Source organism: Marmota flaviventris, chromosome 8, assembly GCF_047511675.1.
Source record: "Marmota flaviventris isolate mMarFla1 chromosome 8, mMarFla1.hap1, whole genome shotgun sequence".
NCBI lineage: Eukaryota > Metazoa > Chordata > Mammalia > Rodentia > Sciuridae > Marmota > Marmota flaviventris.
Window position 1 is genome coordinate 52,595,691 of NC_092505.1, and position 6,126 is coordinate 52,601,816.

The 6,126-nt window shown below is 40.7% G+C and overlaps 1 non-coding gene across 1 annotated transcript; it reads left to right on the top strand.

Moving 5' to 3' along the window:
* Positions 1–4,599: 4,599 nt before the first annotated feature.
* Trnag-acc (transfer RNA glycine (anticodon ACC)) lies at positions 4,600–4,672 on the top strand. Its single transcript has one exon. It is a non-coding gene; the product is annotated as a tRNA-Gly (tRNA).
* Positions 4,673–6,126: the final 1,454 nt, after the last annotated feature.

Genomic DNA, 6,126 nt, shown 5'->3' on the forward strand with positions numbered 1-6,126 from the left:
ATTATTTTGAGTATTTCCTTGAGAATGTTTTTGGAGACATTAACATTTAAGATTAACATTTAAGTCATGGACTTTGAGCAAAGCAGATTACTCTCCCTAATGTGGGTGGACCTTATCCAATCAGTTGAAAGGCTGCACAAGACAAAAAAGACTAATGTTCCTCACACACACGCCAAGAGGGAAATCTCCATCCTGCTGGCACACATTGCAGATTTTGGACTTGCTAGCTTCCATAATCATGTGAGCAAATTCCTCAGAATAAATCTCTTGGTAAATATACACATCCTGTTTCTTTGGAGAATCTTGAATAATATATCTGCTTTTTCTTCTTCCTTTTTTTAAAATATTTATTTTTTAGTTATAGGTGGATACAATATCTATTTTATTTTTATGTGGTGTTGAGGATCGAACCCAGTGCCTCATACAGGTGAGGCAAGCACTCTTCCTCTGAGCCACAATCCCAGCCCCCTTTTCTTCTTTTGATCAATTGTGTCTTTAAAATACTAATACTGTCTGGGTGTGTTTCCCAAAAGTTCCTATGTTGGAAGCTTGGTCACAGTGTGGTGGCATTAAGAGGTGGTAACTCAGTGGTAAAGTGCTTGCCTAGCATGCAGGAGCTCCTGGGTTTAATCCCCAGCACCAATGGGCACACAAGATGGTAGAAACTTTTAAGAGGTGGAATCTAGTGGTCTAGTGGGAGTTAACTCCCTTGGGACATTATCCTTGGAAGGAATTAATGCTAGTCTTTTGGAGTGAGTTCACTGACTGGGTGGGGCCTTGAGCCTTGGGCCTTGAGAGTTGGGTTATTATAAAAGAGAAAAACTGGTCCCTCCCTGTTCTCTGGCTTCCCCTCTCACTATGTGATCTCTCCTGCACATATTTCCACCATTGTGATGCCAACCCCCAGAAGACACTTACTGGAGGCCAACCTGATGGGACCACTCAATCTTAAACTTTTGGCTTTCAAAGCTGTGAGATAAATAAACCTCTTTTCTTTGTATGTTATTTGTCCTCAGATATTTTGTTAATATTTTGTTAAAAAATGGACTGATAATATGTATCTCTTGAAATTTGCATGATACTACAACAACCACATAGATTTTTTTTTTTCTGATTACAACAGGAAAAAGAAAAAATCACATGAAAGTGTCAAACTGTCAACACCTAATCCAGAAGTTAATCTTAGCATGACTAATGGTAGAATAATCAGATATGTCCCCTGGTTCATGAAGTACCCAGTATCACCTAGGGTATAACTTTGCTAAAAATATTTAAATTGAGGGCTGGAGTTGTAGCTCAGTGGTAGAGCACTTGCCTAGCACATGTGAGGCACTGGGTTTAATCCTCAGCACCACATAAAAATAAAGGTATTGTGTCCATCTAAAACTAAATATTTTTTTTAAATGTCTAACTTGAATTGAATCAGATCTTAAAATCTAATTTATCACTTTAGGAAATAAAGGGCATAGAAGAGTCAACTAAGAACATTACGACAAGAAATCATTCAGATCAATCCATAAGATGGGATGTTCCCTTCCACTTGTCAACATCATAAATAAAAGGGCCTTACTTACTGTAACAAGCAGATGCAAAGATAGTCCCAGATTAGGACCTAGTTTGAAACTTAACACCAAAAAAACAAATAACCCAATCAATATAAATGGGCAAAGGAACTGAACAGACACTTCACAGAAAAATAAATATGATTGGTCAACAAATAAGTGAAAAAATGTTCAATATCACTAGCAATTAGAGAAATGCAAATTGATACTACACTAAGATTTCATCTCACTTCAGTCAGAATGGAAATTATAAATATAAGTAACAATAAATGTTGGCGAGGATGTGGGGGAAAAGGTCCACTCATACATTGCTGGTGGGACTGCAAATTGGTGCAACCACTCTGAAAAGCAGCATGGAGATTCTTCAGAGAACTTGGAATGGAACCACCATTTAACTCAGTTATCCCACTCTTTGGTATATACCCAAAGGACTTAAAAATAGCATACTACAAAGATACATTCACATCAATGTTTATAGCAGCTCAATTCACAATAGCTAAGCTATGGAACAAACCTAGGTGACCTTCAATAGATGAATGGATAAATAAAATGTGGTATATATACACAATAGAATATTACTCAGCCATAAAAAAGAATGAAATTGTGGTATTTGCTGGTAATAGATGGAACTGGAAACTATCAGGCTAAGTGAAATAAGCCAGTCCGAAAGAACCAAAGGCTGAATGTTCTCTCTAATATGTGGATGCTAACACACATAACAGGTGGGGGCGGAAGAATAGAAATTCACTTGCTTAGACTAAAGAGAAAGAAGGGAAGCAAGAGGGTATAGGAATAGGAAAGATAGTAGAATGATCGGACAAAACTTTCGTATGTTCATATATGAATACACAACCAGTATAATTCCACATCTTGTACAACCACAAAAATGGGAAGTTATACTCCATGTTTGCATAATATGCCAAAATACATTCTACTGTCACATATAATTAAAAAGAACAAATAAAAAGAAGTAAAAAGAACCTAGTTTGGGACAAAAGAGTGGTAAAGAACATTTTAGGGACAACTGCAGAAATTTCAAACATGGATTCAGTATTAGTGTTAGGAAAACATAGCTAATTTGTTGGCCACTATAGTTTGAATGTTCAGGAAAATATAATGTTTTAAATATGTACACTAAATCATTATCCAAAGTACACGTATGAAGACATGAATTGGTGTGAACATACTTTATATACAAACAGAGATATGAAAAATTGTGCTGTATATGTGTAATAAGAATTGTAAAATAAAATAAAATAAAAATAAAAATAAATCGTATGGTTAAAAAAAAGAATTGTAATGCATTCTGCTGTCATGTAGTTCAAACATAAAATCAATTAAAATAAATAAATATGTACACTAAATATTTGAGTGGAATGTCAATGTCATAAGGCCTTTAAATATGCTTTTAAATATGTCATTAAAAGCTAATAAAGCAAGAATGAGCTTTCTTCCCCAGAGGCTCTGGACACACAGGAGGGGAGAGCAGCATGCTGAGGTCACCCTGAACACCCAGGTGAAGCCACCACACATGCCCTCCTTGGCAAGGAAAGGCCATGGATGGACTGCATTGTTCTCAGCATTTCCTTCCTGCATAGGCTCCCTTCCTGACTCCCTTTTTAAGTTTCTGAGAAACTCTTGTCTTCAAGGGACCACCCCTAGGGGGTTAACCTGGAGACAAGGTACCTGAAGTGCTTGATGTCACTTCAGAGAAGAAAGACCCAGGTGGACCAATGGGAACACTGAAGGTGGATTTCAAATGGATAAAAAGCCAAATGGAGCAGATCTGTTAGGAGAAACAGCAGGATTCCCATGGCTCCACGCGCCGGTCACAGGCGGGAAGGCTTCACAGGAGTGAGTAGGGGAGCGGTAAGCAGGCCTTGAGGACTTGCCCAGTCCCTGGAAGCCTCAGCCACCAGGACCCAGGAAAAGCAAAGGTGCAGGAAAGGAGGCCAGGAATCAGGGACCAGGCACAGGCTGGGAGGGGCCTTGAGCTAATTCTCTGATCTCTAGTTTCCCAGTGCCTCCCTTTTCCCCTCCAGAGCTTCTCGGGCTGCTTCCTGTCTCTTACAATCTGGAGAAACCAATTTCCTGCAGTGGCTGATTTCATTTGATAAGGAAAGGGAGGGGAGCTGGAGCCAAAGCGCCAGCCGAAAGGGGAGCTCGGTCGTGACATTTCCTGCCCCATTTCAATCCATCCCGAAAGCAGGGAGATTTAGGAGAGAAGCTGCCAGCCAAATTCTTGCAAGGTTTGTTTTGAACTTTACAAGGACCGCATTTAAAGCCAACAAAGAACAGTGGCCAGCATATTTCCCAGCTCCAGAGAGGAAAGAACAATTCAGTTCAGGTCAACAAACTGGACCCTAGGGCCACTTTGTGCTGAGCCTGGAAGGGATATAAAGATGAATATATGCTTTCCTTGCCCTCAAAGCATTCGCAACCTTCAACTGCATCTGGAGAGCTAAAAATTAGCTACAGGGGCTGGGGTTGTAGCTCACCTAGCACGTATGAGGCACTGGGTTTGATCCTCCGCACCACATAAAAATAAATTAATTAAAATAAAGGTATGGTGTCCATCTACAAGTAAATTATTTTTAAAAATTAAACACAAAGAAAAACTCACTATAAACATATTTAGTCCCGAATTACCAGGAAAGAATATGAACTCTCCCCGGATATATAACAATATAACAAATTATTTATCCCATGTTCTTTCTGGTGGTTTAGATGCAGCTTTAGGTGAGGAGCAGGGAAGTGGCCTTAAACCAATGATCTTCTAGATTAGAATTCTAGAAGTAGATCTCCCTGTTAGGCTCTTGGTCCCACGGAAAGAAAGAACCCCTTTTCCTCACAAAGGGCTAGAATTCAAGTCCCTAGAAATAATCCTACTCTCCTGTCTTGTCTCTCAATAGGCCTCAAACCCTCAAGAATCACTTTTTTCCAACATCTAATTCCACATGCCCATGAAACAAAGGCCAAAATGCTGGTAAAAAGGAACTAATAAGGATAAACAGTGTTTTAAAAGTCCTCGGTCAGCTGGGGATGTAGCTCAGTGGTAGAGTGCTTGCCTACCATGCATGAGACCCTGGGTTCAATCCCCAGTACCATAAGAAAAAAATACAAATAAAACAGTTTTTAATTAAAAAAAAAAAAACTTAAAAAAATAAAAGCACTCTGTCACATATAAAAATCTTTCCATATAATTTTTTACCTTAGTACCTCAATTCTGTGTAATTATGGAAGGCATATTATTATTATTATTATTATTATTAGACATCAAGGATTGAACCCAGAACCATGTAACCACTGAGCTACATTCCCTAGCCCTTTTTATTTTTTTATTTCAAGACAGGGCCTCACTAAGTTGCTTAGGTCCTTGCTAAATTGCTGAGGCTGGCTTTGAACTTGAGATCTTCCTGCCTCAGCCTCCTGAGTGCTGAGAATACAGGCATGCACCACTGTACCCAGCTTGGAAAGCATTATTAATACCCATTTATAAATATGAAAACATACTCAGAAAAGGCAAGTGACTTGCCCAAAATCAAGTATGTAAAATCAAGCATATGACCTATGACCTAGTCCCAGGATGAGATGCTACTCTCCCTGGTGCTCTCTATTCTACCACACTGCTTCTATATGAGCACACCGTAATAGTGGATTTCAGAGCCAAGCAGTGAGAAGGTCCTAAGCTTACATTCCTGGGGGATCCCAGCAGCCTTATTCTTCACCACTGTGCTTGGATATCCCCAGTCACTGGCGAACTGCCCCCAGGCGTGCAGGTGTGGACAAAGCTGCCAGACAGATTGCAGGCAGGTGTCTAGACTCTCTCCTGTTCTGTCAGAGGACTCAGCAAGTGAGTGGGTCCAGCAAGAAAGTGGGGAACAGGGAGATGTGCAAGAAACTGAGAAAGGCCTCTGTCTTCTAGTGGTTGTGGTAGAAGATACCCATGATGAGACTGGATAGATGAGGAAGTAGGGGGCCTGCCAGCTTTGGCCTTGCCTCGGGCTTCCAGAGTAACTGGAAGGTAGCTCTGGGGCTTGATCTATAATCCTGACAGTGGGGGAAAACAGGAAAATGTTGGAAATGTTAGAAGGGAAGAGGAGGGTGAAAGGAACTAAAAATTTCATGGCCAAAGCAGAGGGTAATGAATTAGGGGAATAGCAAAAGAATAAAAAGCCAGGTTCTCAAAATTATTGACTTGACCAACTCCTTCCAAAAGAAAAGACTGTCAGCTTTACAGAAAACATGGTATTTGTGGCTCAACTCACCACAGGGTGTGGGTTTGCCTCTGAAATGGGGTTGAGGAACTAGTTAACTTTTTCCACTTAATGGGTTTCCTCCTGCAAGCTCCTCCCCTCAGGGCACCCCACAGCTCCCCACCCTACCCAGCACCTGAAGTGGGCTGCTGCTGCCGCCTGCTGGAAGAAACACTGTTGGACCCCCAGGGACAGGGACTCTGCTGAAGGGTGGCTACTCTCCACAACAAGGCAGAAGAGAGGACTTTAGGAGGTAGGCAATAAAACAGGATTCAGGTACAGCCAGACACCAAAGTAACACTGTGTGG